This window comes from Rhinolophus sinicus, linkage group LG04, assembly GCF_036562045.2.
Source record: "Rhinolophus sinicus isolate RSC01 linkage group LG04, ASM3656204v1, whole genome shotgun sequence".
Taxonomy (NCBI): domain Eukaryota; kingdom Metazoa; phylum Chordata; class Mammalia; order Chiroptera; family Rhinolophidae; genus Rhinolophus; species Rhinolophus sinicus.
In genome coordinates, this window is record NC_133754.1 from 160078033 (window position 1) to 160092264 (window position 14232).

General features: G+C 40.5%; 1 protein-coding gene and 1 pseudogene across 4 annotated transcripts in view; one reads left to right on the plus strand and one right to left on the minus strand.

The window, feature by feature from the left end:
- Window positions 1–14232, minus strand: part of HEMGN (hemogen) — a 37701-nt gene that overhangs the window by 21598 nt on the left and 1871 nt on the right. The window lies entirely within an intron of this gene.
- On the plus strand, window positions 1315–10462 carry LOC141571267 (large ribosomal subunit protein eL15-like; annotated as a pseudogene).

Here is a 14232-nt window from a genome sequence, read left to right on the forward strand (position 1 = left end):
CACCTTAACCAGCCAGTTAGTGACCTGGAATATTCATTAATGTTTTCCCTCCCTGACAACTTGAGTTAGAGGACGGAATAGTTGAGATGGAGATACGTGTGTTGGGAATGGAGAGGGAGGGTTGAATGAATACTCTGATTAGAGGTCTCGGGTAGTAGATGAAGGGCTCCATCCTGAGGCCTTTTCTGTCAGCTGTTTTTTAACTTTGATTTATATAAAAATAGCAATACTGATAGACTGATTACATTTGTGGATGGAAAGGATCAATTCAAGATACAAAAAGGCTCTTGACAGGCAAAAGCATTGGAAAATTTAACATGATGAAATATAATGATGACAAATCTCAGATCCTGTATTTCTGTCTAAGTGGCTAATTGCCGAAGTACCAATATATGGTTTATAAGACTTGGTGGTTTTAGCCAATTACCAATCAGTGCTGGATAACAGAAAGGTAATACACTCCTGGAAAGCACTAATAGAATCATCCAACAAGAATGTTTATATCCAAAAGAGATCTTATTTCCACACTGATCAGTCCACACCTGGATCGTTTCAGGTTCTGAGAACCTCACTTTTAAGAGGGAGTGGTAACACTGACAAACTGAGTGACCACAGTGGTAAAGGGCCTGGTAACCTGTCATATAACCTGGTAACCTGGGACAATTGAGACTTAGAACAGCATACAGTGGGGGATAGTGTCCCTGTCCTCAATCTCTGAAGGGCAGTCATAGAGCAGAGAGCAGACATGCTCCAGAGGGCAGAGCAAAACCAATGAGTGAAAATTCGAGCAGATTGCAACTCAGTGTTTCCAATTATCAGAACTGTGATTTTTGGCAGTTTAAGCTGCAGAGGCAGAGTTCAGTAGAGACCCTGGAGGAATGATGTTAAACATGCCCCAAAGCCAGTCTGCTCAAATATTGATTGTCTCCACAGTGATGGATAGTTAATTCAAAATGCGTAGGCCTTATACTTGCTGACCCCCTTTAGCTTACAGGTTCTATATTAAGTGTCAGACTCTTCATTCTAGCTCAGCATTCTAATTAAATAACCTTGGCTCCTTGTATGTGGGAAACAGGTTTCAAGCACAGAACCTCTAGCACCAAGCAGAATGGCAACATAATTTAGCTCCTGAGCAAAATGGGTCTCATAACAGCATCAGTACAGCGTGCACATTAACATTTGAATATGCTGGATAATAAGCATGATAATTACTTTGAGAAGAACACTTGAAGAATAAAATAAGCTGGGATCATTAGAGGAGAAAGGGACTAGCAATTTCTGGCATGGCAGCTACTTGATGTTCAACAGTACACGATGGCTCTCATCACAGGTAGAAGGTAATTACTGTGATTATATTATGTAATGTAATGATAGTGGCAGGAAGTGATCACAATTTTATTGGAAATAAGTTTGTGGTACAGTTTTTCTTTAACTATAGTCATATTTATTACTAATAAATTAAAATTTGACCTCATTTGGTTGTGTGGTTCTTTGAACAGTTTAAATGTGAACCCACTACTATATCACTAATCTCAGTTTTGCAGAAAATGGCTGACAATTTTCAAGGGAGATGAGACACTGAGATGGGGGGGCACCTCGGGTTGGACATGGGGACATGATAATCACCCTGTGCTGGAATAGAAGCTGTAATGGGGAGCTGGTGTCCCACACCTTGGCTGACCTAGACCAGCACTGCTTGAAGTCTGGTCTGCAGACCTCTTGGGGATCCTGATGCTCTTTCAGGGGGTCCATAGATCAAAATTATTTTTGTAATATTAAGATGTCATTTGCCTTTTAATAGTATTGAAAGACGGCATCTTGTATGATTCACTTTATATGAAATGTCCAGAATAGGCAAATCTATTGAAACAGAAAGCAGACACATAATCGTCAGGGACTAGGGAAGACCAGGATGGGGAGTGACTGCTTAATGGGCATGGGCTTTCCTTTTGGAGTGATCATGTTCTGGAACTTGATAGAGGTGGTGGTTTAGTACATTGTGAATGTACTAAATGCTACTGAATTATACACTTTAAAATGGTTAAAAGGGAATTTTATATTACATTAATTTTACCACAAAAAAAGACCAAAAAAAATTAAAAAGTTAGCACATTGTATGACATGAGAGGTTCTTCCCATCCAGCATTGATGCCGCTTGGGTTTTTTCCTGGAAGTTCTCCTCTTTGCCAGGTCTTTCAATAGCTATAATTCTTAAAGTAATGAAACATTTCCCTTGTTCCCCTAACATGCTAGGCTCTTTAAAACCACTTCTTTGGACTTTGCCTCAGCTAGTTTCTCTACTTGAAATATCCTTTCTGTCAACCTGGAAAGCTATTACTTATTCTTCGAAGCCCATCTAAAATGACACTCCCCTGGTGAAACCTTCCTGGGCCTACCGCACACCCTACCCCAAGAAGAATTGTCCCTTCCCACAATCTGGGTTCTTATAGTACTTTGGTCATATTCCTTATATCATATTCCTGATATGAGATCTTGTCACGTTGTATGACTATTACAATATCACTTTTTGTTAATGTGTCTTTCTCGCCTAAAAGGTGACTCTTAAGAGCAGGAGTATCTTCTTATTACCCCTAAAGCCCAGTGTTTCTCTCTCTCTCTCTCTCTCTCTCTCTCTCTCTCTCTCTCTTTCTCTGACATAGCTATCTAAATGCTGTCCTAATTAGTAACTTTATGTTAAGTACTTTTTAAAGTTTTTACAAACATTGTAAAGCCTTTTAAATGTTATGGATTAAATGACTCATTTAATCCTTATAATTTTTTATGTACATTTTATAGGTGCTTAAGCTGAGGAAACAAAAACTTCAGGGCCAAAAGAGATGTTCAAACAGTAAAATCATATGATAGCATCTTGTGTCAAACTTGGCATGTGGTTGGTGCTCAATAAATGTCTGTTTCTTGTGACAAAAGAAAAAAATGGCTAATAATATTAACTATGTGAAAGAGATCCATTATTATGACTTGTTAAATGTTTCCATCTCTGTTTTAGATCTCATAGAGTGTCAGAGCTGTGAGGGATCTTGGTTATCTCCTTGTGGAAGGTAGCAATAAGGCAGGGGAGCTCCAAGGTGATCCTGTGGGAGAAATATGGATCTGGAGCTTAAGAGGAGAGATCAGGAGTAGGGAAAAGTCTCCCAGATGCAGAGAAAGTGAATAAGTTAATCAAGAGAGAAAGGGTAGCTCAAGATGGTTATTCAACCAACACTTAGGAAATGCCCTGTCCGAGGAAGGCAGGAGAACAGGAGAGGGGAGAGTCACAGAGCACAGTGCAGGATGCCCTGGAGGATGCATTCTCCCCAGGAGGACACCGCGCTTCAACCCAAAGGGCACTGCAAGGCTCCCCACAAAACCCAGCTGTGTCTCTTGTCCTATCCCACCCTGTTGGATCTCCCCAGAGGCAACTACTGCCAAATCTTTTAGCTGTTCTTCTGATGTTTACCTCCATATTTATAAACACATGCTTCTGCTGATATTTCTTGATTTTTCCACGTTAGACATTTCCTATTGACTTCCTACTATTAGAAGATTAGGCCAAGACATGGAAACAACCAAAATGCCCTTCGATAGATGAATGGATAAAGAAGTTGTGGTATATGTACACAATGGAATACTATTTGGCCATAAGAAAAGATGAAATAGGACCATTTGTGACAACATGGATGGATCTTGAGAGTATGATGCTAAGCGAAATAAGTCAGACAGAAAAAGCAGAGAACCATATGATTTCACTGATATGTGGTATATAAACCAAAAACAGCAAAAGAACAAGACAAATGAGAAACAAAAACTCATAGACACAGACCATAGTTTACTGGTTACCAGAGGGTAAGGGGAGTGGGGGGTGGGAGATGAGGGTAAGGGGGATCAAATATATGGTGATGGAAGGAGAACTGACTCTGGGTGGTGAACACACAATGGGATTTATAGATGATGTAATACAGAATCGTACACCTGAAATTTATGTAATTTCACTAACAATTGTCACCCCAATAAATTAAAAAAAACAAAAAGATTAGGATTTAGCTTTCTGCTACCACTCCTAAAAGCTGAGTGAGCACTAGTAAACCGGAAACTAAGAGATGTGTCCAAAAAAGAAGGCAGCTGCTACTTAGCAGGTTATTGCCAAAAAATGCAGCTACACATTGGCAGAATGTGTCAAAGTATGTTCATTTGTAAGTAATTAAAACACAACTGAAAAACTGACTTATAACAATGAAGCTCACACTAAAAGTCCAGGGTAATTCAAGCTTCAGGTTGGTTTGATTCAACAGAATACCAATGTCATCAAAGCTGACTTTGATGTGAGGTGGTTGCCCACAAGGGCCAGAGCTCCTCACTCATATCTTGAAAGATAAAGGTCACTTCTGGAAGCTTCTTTCTCAGGAGCCCCTAGCAAACCTCTATTAAATAGATTGCATCATGTGCCTGTAGTGGCTACTGTGGGGCTCTGCCCAGATCTCCTCTTCAGGGTGGACACACCCATCCCTCAGCTACTGGGAATATTCTTGCTCTCAGCTTCAGAAAACCACTTCCCCCAAGGTCTTACACCCTCTTCCATGGTGCAGCCTGAAGAAAGTAACAAGCTAATACGAGAATACAAATATATGGGTCCCTTACTTCAATTTGGGGCAACTCTGAAGAGCCCTCCCCATTCTTGAGTCCTTGGTGGGATGAGCTGAGGCTTTGGTTGTAACTATCACATTGCAGCTAATGTCGTGGTCATCCTTTCTCCACACCCACCCTGTCTTTTTCACGTCACCATTCGCGTATGTCCCGAGAGCATTCCTCAGTAAACCTTCTGCGTGCAACTCTTCGTCTTGGATTCTGTTCCCAGGGAAGCCAATCTCTAAGACGGTGCTTATTTCTGCACCAATAAAGGTGAGAAGAGGTGGGACTGTGCTGACGAATGTGGACTAGTTTGCGTGCCCTATCCTAGAACAAGGGGTGGGATCAGGCTCTCCCAACGCACACAGGCTAAGCCAGGAAGGGTAGGGACTAGAACAAAACTTTCAATTGTTATAAAAATGAGAAGAATTATATCGGGGAGGCAACTGCACAGATCTTTTCATCTTTCAAAAGAAGCCAGAAACAGTTCAGGTAAAAAAAAAAAAAATCTCATGATTTTTTTTTTTTTTAATTTTTTATTGGGGAAGGGGAACAGGACTTTATTGGGGAACAGTGTGTACTTCCAGGCTTTTTTTCCAAGTCAAGTTGTTGTCCCTTCAATCTTAGTTGTGGAGGGCGCAGCTCAGCTCCAGGTCCAGTTGCCGTTGCTAGTAGTAGGGGGCACAGCCCACCATCCCTTGCGGGACTCGAGGAATTGAACTGACAATTTTGTGGTTGAGACCCCACGTTCCAACCAACTGAGCCATCTGGGAGGCAGCTCAGCTCAAGGTGCAGTGTTCAATCTTAGTTGCAGGGGGCGGAGCCCACCATCCCTTGTGGGAGTCGAGGAATTGAACTGGCAACCTTGTGGTTGAGAGCCCACTGGCCCATGTGGGAATCGAACTGGCAGCCTTTTGAGTTAGGAGCATGGACCTCTAACTGCCTGAGCCACTGGGCCGGCCCCTCATGATGTTTTAATGTTAGAAATTAATTGAGATATTTTTAAAGGCTATGATGAGTCAACAAGACACGGTCCAATACTGGCCCACATCTCAGCAATTTGCAACCTCGACCAGAGAGAACACAGGTGTAGTTTGTAGCTACAGACAGCAAAGCTAGGACTAGTAGTTATGTGAAGTCAAGATTTTGGCTCAACCTAAGGAACAGTTTCCTAATGATTTGAACAATATAAAAATGGAACGAAGCACCTCAGGAGGGGGTGAGTTCCTTGGCACCAAAGTTCAAATTTGAGTCTTGTTAGAATTGGAACTATTTGATCTTTGAGATCCTTGATAGCCATATAAAGTGCCATATATTCATAAAATTTCACTGATACACTCTTACTCTGATAGCAATGGCAAATACAACATTGGGATTGTACCAAGGGTACTACTGAAACACAACTAAGTTTCTTTTCCTGAAATACACACTCCACTGGACTCATCACTTTTGGATATTTACTTCAGTATTAAAGAAAATAAAAGGTGAAAATATAATCACGGTATTCACAGCCTTGCTCTTGTCTTAGATATAAAAATGCCACTAGGAAACCCTTTACTGATATCATATCATGATAACCTCTGTTGCTTAGAAATTAGCATTATATTCTAGCATGTCAAAGCTGGAAGCATCTCAAAGATCATACAGTTTTGTTCCTTCATTCAATAGAAGACACAGAGAGGGTAAGTAACCCACCCAAATTACACAGTAAAGCCAGGACCAGGATCCAGATCTCTTTACTCTCAGAGCAGAGTTCTCGCTGCAACCAAGCAGCCTATTTTTTGTCATTAAGCTGATATAATTCCCTATTGTCCAGCTATCCCAGAGTGACAGGACTTCTGGGCTAATAGACTTTAAGATTCTCACAGACAGGAGGTAGCCAGTCTCTGGTGCCCATTCTTTCAGCAGCCTAGAATGCCTAACCATTCACAGAGATAGCCTATTTGATAGTATTCAGGGTTTTGTTTTAGTCTGTTTTGAACAGGGAATATGTTCACATATTTTTAAAATTAAAGGTGTGCACTAAATTTCACTCCCACTTCTTCCCTGTATTTATTCATCCTCATTTTACCTATGAGGAAACTGAGACTTAGGGAGCCTCAGTGAGTGAAAGAACGAAAAACTAACCAAGTCCAAATTCAGTTTTCTTTCCCAATGTCACTATACCTTTAGAAAGCCCCACAGTGTGTGGTGAGAGCTTAGCTACCATGTTTCCCCGAAAATAAGACTTAGCCAGACCATCAGCTCTAATGCGTCTTTTGGAGCAAAAATTAATATAAGACCCGGTCTTATTTTAGTATAAGGCTGGGTATAACATAATATGATATATAATATATAATATATAATATAATATAATCAATATATAAGGTAATATAATACCGGGTCTTATATTAATTTTTGCTCCAAAAGACACATTAGAGCTGATGGTCCGGCTAGGTCTTATTTTCAGGGAAACGCGGTACCAGGAACAGGATAAAAGATTCCTCCCTTTCTCTTCGCATAGCAAAGAAACTTGGTCTAGAGTTCAGTTACCTCACATGTGGGTTACTGTCACAGGCTTTTAATTAGTCTCCTGTTGCAGAAATAGTTTTAACCTAAATGAGCATGTATTACATCCAGTTTCCATTTTTAGCATATGTGTAAATTTTGCTGATCCTTTAAAAAGCCTAGTTTTTATCCTTTAACTCTACATAGTGGAAACAACTCCATTTGTGTGTTAGTGAAAAGGGTCATGCGAAGGAGACATGCTCCAGCTCAGAAACAAGGTTGGTCACCAGAAAGAAGACACTTGATCAGAAAATGGATGAATAAATTATAATATATTCATACATTGGAATACTACTCATCCATAAAGAAATGTGCTACCAATGCATCCATCAACCCAGATAAATGTCAACAATATTAAATGGAGTGAAGGAAGTCAGACACAAGAGAGTACATGTGGTATGATTTCATTCATATGAAGTTCAAGAACCGGCAAAATCATCTCTTGGAGATATGATTAAAATAGAGTTGCCTCTGATGGAGCATTGGAAGGGGCACAGGGAATGTGATAGTGGTGTTTTCTATCTTGATTGGGGGTGTTGGTTACACAGATACACACCTTTGTCAAAACTCACCAACTGTATGCTTAACTTCTGTGTGCTTTACTGGATGTCATTATTCCTCAACTAGAGAGAGCGAGCAAGAGAAAGAGAGAGAGGCCAACCTGCTCAGGCTGTTGTACAAAGAACCTGGATGTCTGGTGAAAAACAGTGACGTCCTAGATGGCTTCCTGCCATCTCTCAACTTCTGGCTAAAACACATCTGAAGAAATGGGGAAATTAGGAATCTCCCAACACCATGCAAAATCTGACAGAAATGTAGAGCCAGAGGCTTAGCAACATCCCTACTCTTTTAAAGTGCATGCTGCAGCTGGATAAAGAAAATCTGACCCATTTTGAGTTCGTATCATACCCACTTGCATTCCGTGAGCAGACTGGCTGAGAAGAAAGGTAGGAAGGCGCTTGGCCCCTCCCATACCATCTGTCTCCTGTCAGCCCTTTGGGAACAGATCTCTGAGGAAGGCAGAACACCTTTGCCCAGTATCCACACCCACACTCAGAAGCCTTGTCTGCCAACTTGCTTGCTTTTTAATTTAAATTTCGTTTGTTTCAGAGTAATACATGGACAGAGTTCTAAACGCCAACTACAACTACTTCAGAGCTTGTTACCAAAACAGGCTTTTGCCTCACCCCTCCCACTTTACTCCCCATTCTCCAGAGACAGCAATTTCAATTCTTTTGGCTGTTGCCTCTGGTGTTTGCCTCCTTTTATATAAATAATGTGGTCATATTATTTTTTATTTTTAAATTAATTTTAGACATTAATAGTTAACATTAATTATTGACTTCCTGCTATAAAAAATAAGAATTTGGATCTCTTACACCCTCACACACAGCTTTGACTTTCTCCTCCTTTCCGTATTGGTTAGTTATGTTAATATGACTACATAATGTTTACAGATGAACCATATAACATACTATAACTACATTTCTTGTGCAACTTTTTATTTTTCCTGGAGTTCAGAATTATCTTTTTGTTTTCATTTCTCTGCCTATCAGAGCTGTAAAATCTCCCCTCAGTGTGGTTACAGAGGTGATCATCTTCATTTTTATTTTCCAATATCCTTCCTGGAGCTCTCTTGCCCTCTTCTTCCATCTGTACTGGGCTGCTCTCCTGGCTTGCTGTATAGCTACCCTTGTGGGAATATATTTTCCAGTATCTTCCTGAGAAAGGGTGTGTGGAAGGTTAATATTTTGAGATCGTGAATGTCTGAAAATATTTTTATTCTACTTTCACTCTTGAATGATAGTTTGGCTGCATGTTAACCTCTGAGTGGAGGATCTCTTCCTCAGAATTTCCTCAGAAGGCATCAATTGCTCCACTGTCTTCTAGTTTCCTGTGTTTTATAGACAAGTCTCACACTATTTTGATTTTTGATCCTTTCATTATGACTTTTTTTTTCTCATAGGACACTTTTAGGATCTCTGGCTTTCTGAAATTTCATTATAATATGGCTTGGTGGGCCATTTCAATCTGGAAAGCCAAAGGAATTGTGTTGTATTATCGCTTGATAATTTCATCCTTTACAGCTATGTAGGTACTGACATTTGGGGGGGTCTCACAATGAAATGTCACCTTGTTTCCTGATCACCATGGAGAGATGCCCACTAATTTTTAAGACCTACCGGAGCACACAGCGTTCCTAGTCACTTTTTAGTGCCTCTCCCATAAATATGAATGCATTCCATGCATTGTTTTTTCACTTTCTTCATGGTGTCATTTGAAGCACAAAAGTTTTATTTTGATTAGGTCCAATTTATCTCTTTTTTCTCCGGTATGTTGTGCTTTTGGTGTCATATCTAAGAAAGCTTTGCCTAATCCAAGATCATAAAGATTTACTCCCATGTTTTCTTGTGAGTCTTACAGTTTTAACTCTTAAAAGTCTACGATCCGCCTTTCCGTCTGGCCGCAGCCATCAGGTAAGCCAAGGTGGGCACATACAAGTACACCCAGGAGCTATGGAGGAAGAAGCAGTCCAATGTAATGCGGTTTCTTCTCAGAGTGCACTGCTGGCAGTACCGTCAGCTCTCTGCGCTCCACAGGGCCCCCCAACCCGACCGGGCCCAATAAAGCATGCAGGCTGGGATACAAGGCTAAGCAAGATCATGTCATATATCGGATCTGTGTGCGCTGTGGTAGCCAGAAACACCCAGTTCCTAAGGGTGTGACCCATAGCAAGCCTGTCCATCACGGTGTTAACCAGCTAAAGTTTGCACGAAGCCTTCAGTCTGTTGCTGAGGAGTGAGCTGGATGCCACTGTGGGGCTCTGAGAGTCCTGAATTCTTACTGGATTGGTGAGGATTCTACATACAAATTCTTTGAGATTATCCTGATTGATCCTTCCGTAAAGCTATCAGACGGAATCCTGACACACCGTGGATCACCAAACCAGTCCATAAGCACAGGGAGATGCGAGGACTAACATCTGCAGGCTGCAGGAGCTGTGGCCTTAGAAAGGGCCACAAGTTCCACCACACTATTGGTGGTTCTCCCCGTGCACTGGGAGAAGACACAATACTCTCCAGCTCCCCCATTACCGCTAATGAGTAATGTTTGTAAAATTGTACCTAATACACAGTTTAGGACAGTTAAAAAAATCTATTATCCATTTTGAGTTAATTTTTGTACATGATATGAGATACAGGTTCAACTTCATTCTTTTGCATGGGGATGTATAAAAGTCCCAGCCCATTTGTTTAAAAGACTGTTCTTTTCACATTGAATTGTCTTGGCACCCTTAGGTTTTCAACCTTGTCATTAATTGAAAACTGATTGAAAAAAATGTCTTAAAAATAATACCTAGTTTAGGCAAGGGTTAGGGGAAGTCTTAAACACTGTTAATGGAAGTATAAAAGTACAGCCTCTGAAGTGCAATTTGCCACACATATCCAAATTTGAAAGATATGTACTGATTCGGGAATTATATTTCTAGGAATTTATTTCTAGGAGCTAACTGTACAAAAGTGTTATGTATAATGGTGAACTGGAAGTAACCTAAATGTTTATCAGTAGGAGACCAGGTGAACAAATTATGCTATATCCATACAGTGAAATATGATGCAGACTTTTAAAATGATGAAGTAGACTTATATTTGTTGTCTTGGAGGAATCCCTGTGACTTACTGCTACGTGAAAAATAAAAGCATGTTACAAAGCACCGTTATAGTAGGATTGCATTTATAAAATATTATATATTTTACATATGCATTTTCATAGAGATAGCTCAGAAAATATTCACAAAAATGATTAACAGCGGTTGCTGCTAGGTAATGAGATTTGGGCTTGCTTTCATTTTCTTCTTTATACTTTTTTTTGCATTGCATGAATTTGCTACATGAATATGTATTGTCTCTATATTCAGAAAAAGAAAAGCTATTTCCATTTTGTAGAATAATGTCTTGAAGGACTCTATAGAAGATGGCATGGAACTATATTAATATATTGTTAACTGAAAAAAGCAAGTTACAGTATCATCCCACTTTCAAAAATTTTTTAAAATATCATATATAGTATTTCCTAGGTACTTGATAGGTTTTTTTTTCTACTTACTATTTCTGAAATAAAGATGCCTCATAATCAATATGAATACTTAATGCTGTGGGTTCCCCCCTCACGGCCTCCCTGAAAAGCTGTTATTAATGAGATGATGCTTCTGGCAATCTGAGACTTGAGAAAGTGCCATATGTGTGTAGAGAAAAGACTGGAGGAATAGACACCAAAACGTGATCAGTGTGTGCTTAGTCCTGAATTTAGATTTTTATTTTCTTCTCTTTGTTAAGCATAGTTTCCAGATTTTCTATAGTATATGCATAGATAAACATAAAAAGAAATCAGGAACGTGGCTGCCCTGCTTTCCTTTTTCCTTCCTTTTTTAAAGATCTAATTGGCTTTATTGAGTGATTCATGAATTGGGCAGCATCCCATCTAGCAACTAGGAGGGCGCTCCTTCCCTGCTTTTCAAGAAGTATAACGTAAGGGTATTTGGGACTTTTGGCCTTTGCCAAAATAAGAGACTAGCAAATTACGGAGCGCATATTCCACCTCAGGAGTGTCAGAGTCTCGAGTGAGGGACGACTACTTTGCATGGCCACCAGGGGCCCATGTCTGGAGCCAAGCTGGCAAAGCAAGTTGGAGAACAGATGGGAAAAGTTCGGTCAGCAAGAGCAGGACTCTTGGATCAGTCTTAGTTCAGTGTGGACAAGGAAATCCCTGTGAGGTAGGAGAGAGTCCAGATGGTCAGAATGCTGGCTAATTATGGTGGAGCTACATACCCACCACTGTGGGGCTACTCAGATCTTTTCCAGTCTGGCTCAGGAGCATGTTCCCAGTCCCTGAAGAGAGACCAAGGATTGTGTGAAACAGAAAAGGAATCCACCCCTTTTGAGAGTCAAAACTTATGTTGGTTTGGGGTGAGCCCCTTCCTCAGCCAAAGGGTCAGGGTAACTACATGAAATGAAGGACATGGAGCAGAGGTGGAGGACTGATGGCCACAGCAGAACTTCAACAGCCCCTGAGGAGGCCAGAAAGCTCTGGGCCTCTGCTTAGGGTAAGGGAGAGACTGGGGCAGTGACTGTGGCAGGGGCACAGAGCGTGCCAGACACTGCACCAGGCAGGAATTCACCCACGTGATCATGCCTAATCTTCACAACAGTCCTCAGATGAGCAGCCTGGGGCTCAGAGAGATTATGCGGTTTGTCCAAAAGCACACAGCCAGTAAGTGATAGAACAGTATTCCCACATCACTAGAGTCCTTCTCTAAAAAGGGAAAAATATTGAGCAAAGTTAATACTCATATTTACCGTATTACTCGTTTATTGTAATGATAGGTGGAAAACACAAGTTTCAAAAAAAAAAATACAATCTGATCCCAGTATTTTTTTAAAAAATGTATACTATAGAAAAAAAAAGCTGGTAGGTATATCTCAATGGTAGGAATTTAATTTTTAAATGTTATTTTTCTGTGCTTTTTTTCTTCCCCCCTCACAATGAGCATGTAAATCTTCTTAATGCGGAGAAAATAAAAGCAGGTTTTTCAGAAGCAGTTGTGAGGACTAGTGGATCAAAGTAATAAGAATGAATTACATGACAAAGAAATCCAGATTCTTACTAGCTATGTGAGTTCCACTTGGCTTCTCCAAGTCTGTTTCCTAAACAATAAAAAGGGATTATAGTCTTGTCCCAGTGAGCTGTTGCCAGGATTAACTGAAATGCAATATACACGAAAGTCCCAAGCACAGTACTTGGCATAAGGATGGTGCTTAATAAATACTAAACCTGGCTCTTGGTAGTCATAGCTCTTCCTTGCTGCCCCAGGAAGGCCCAGCACCTACAGCTGTTTCAGAGAGCAGAAAGGAATCTGGTTCCCTTGGCAAGGACCCTTTATTGGACCTGCAGCTGTCTACACACCTAATACTGCCCCCGCCTCTGTTTTTACCATGTGGAGACTTATAGGATCTTATTCCTTAACCCATTTTCATCTAACTATTTGCCTCTCCTCTTCCTTTGTCTCAACAATCTCAGCTGCCAAATAGTATTCTTGAGTACAGGCGACACTATTTTCAGCATAGCACATTTGCAGAGCACCTATGTTCTAAAGATGGCCCAGGCTCCTACTCTCCATTTATATCATCCAGAAATACTTGTATGAACTCAGTCTAGTTGAAATTTTAGATCCTTCCACAACTCTTACGTGTTGCCTGACTGCTATAACGGGTACACACACCATGTTGTGGAAACTCAGAGGAAACAGTTACCACTGTATGCACATGTGTATGGGAGAGGAGGAAAAGGATGGAAATTATAGCATTTAAAGAATAATGATTTCCTCACCCTATATGAGGCATCATCTTCGTATACTGTCTTTACTAAGGAGAAAGGGTACCATTCTGCCAAATTGGTTTCAAAGCCAGTTAAACCAATGTCTGAGTGGGGCTGGTTCCTCTCATCTTCAGATTTATTAAAGTTTGTTCCCAACCAAAAAATGAGTGGAAGGCTTGGGGGCATCTGACAGTTTGATGAATGACCTGCTAGAGCTGAGGCAGTGGAGTGGAGAGTAAGTCCAAAGAGTTACAAACTAGCTTAGAGTGTTCTCCTCAAACAATTTGGAGCTTACTGGAATTACACACACATTCTAACAAACAGGCAGTTTAAGACTCAAAGGGGTGCCAAAACCAGACATCATTTGATATTTTTATTACTTATTAGGCAAACATTAATATCAATGGAAGCAAAAAAAGATTCACCCATACATAGTTCAGGCTCCCTAACAAACTAATAGGCTGTTTTCACTTTTCCTTGTTCCTTTCTCGCCCTTGTTCAAATCCATAAATCCATAAACATGATCATAATTGTGGATTAGATACAATGATATATTCTACTTTTCTTACACCCAGATGCATACTCAGAATGATGTTAAGTATAGCAGTAGTCAAAACCAGGGCACTGTGACAACAGCCCCTTCAGGCCTGTAAACTGACAGTCCAGTGGAAGATGTTGGCAGGCCAG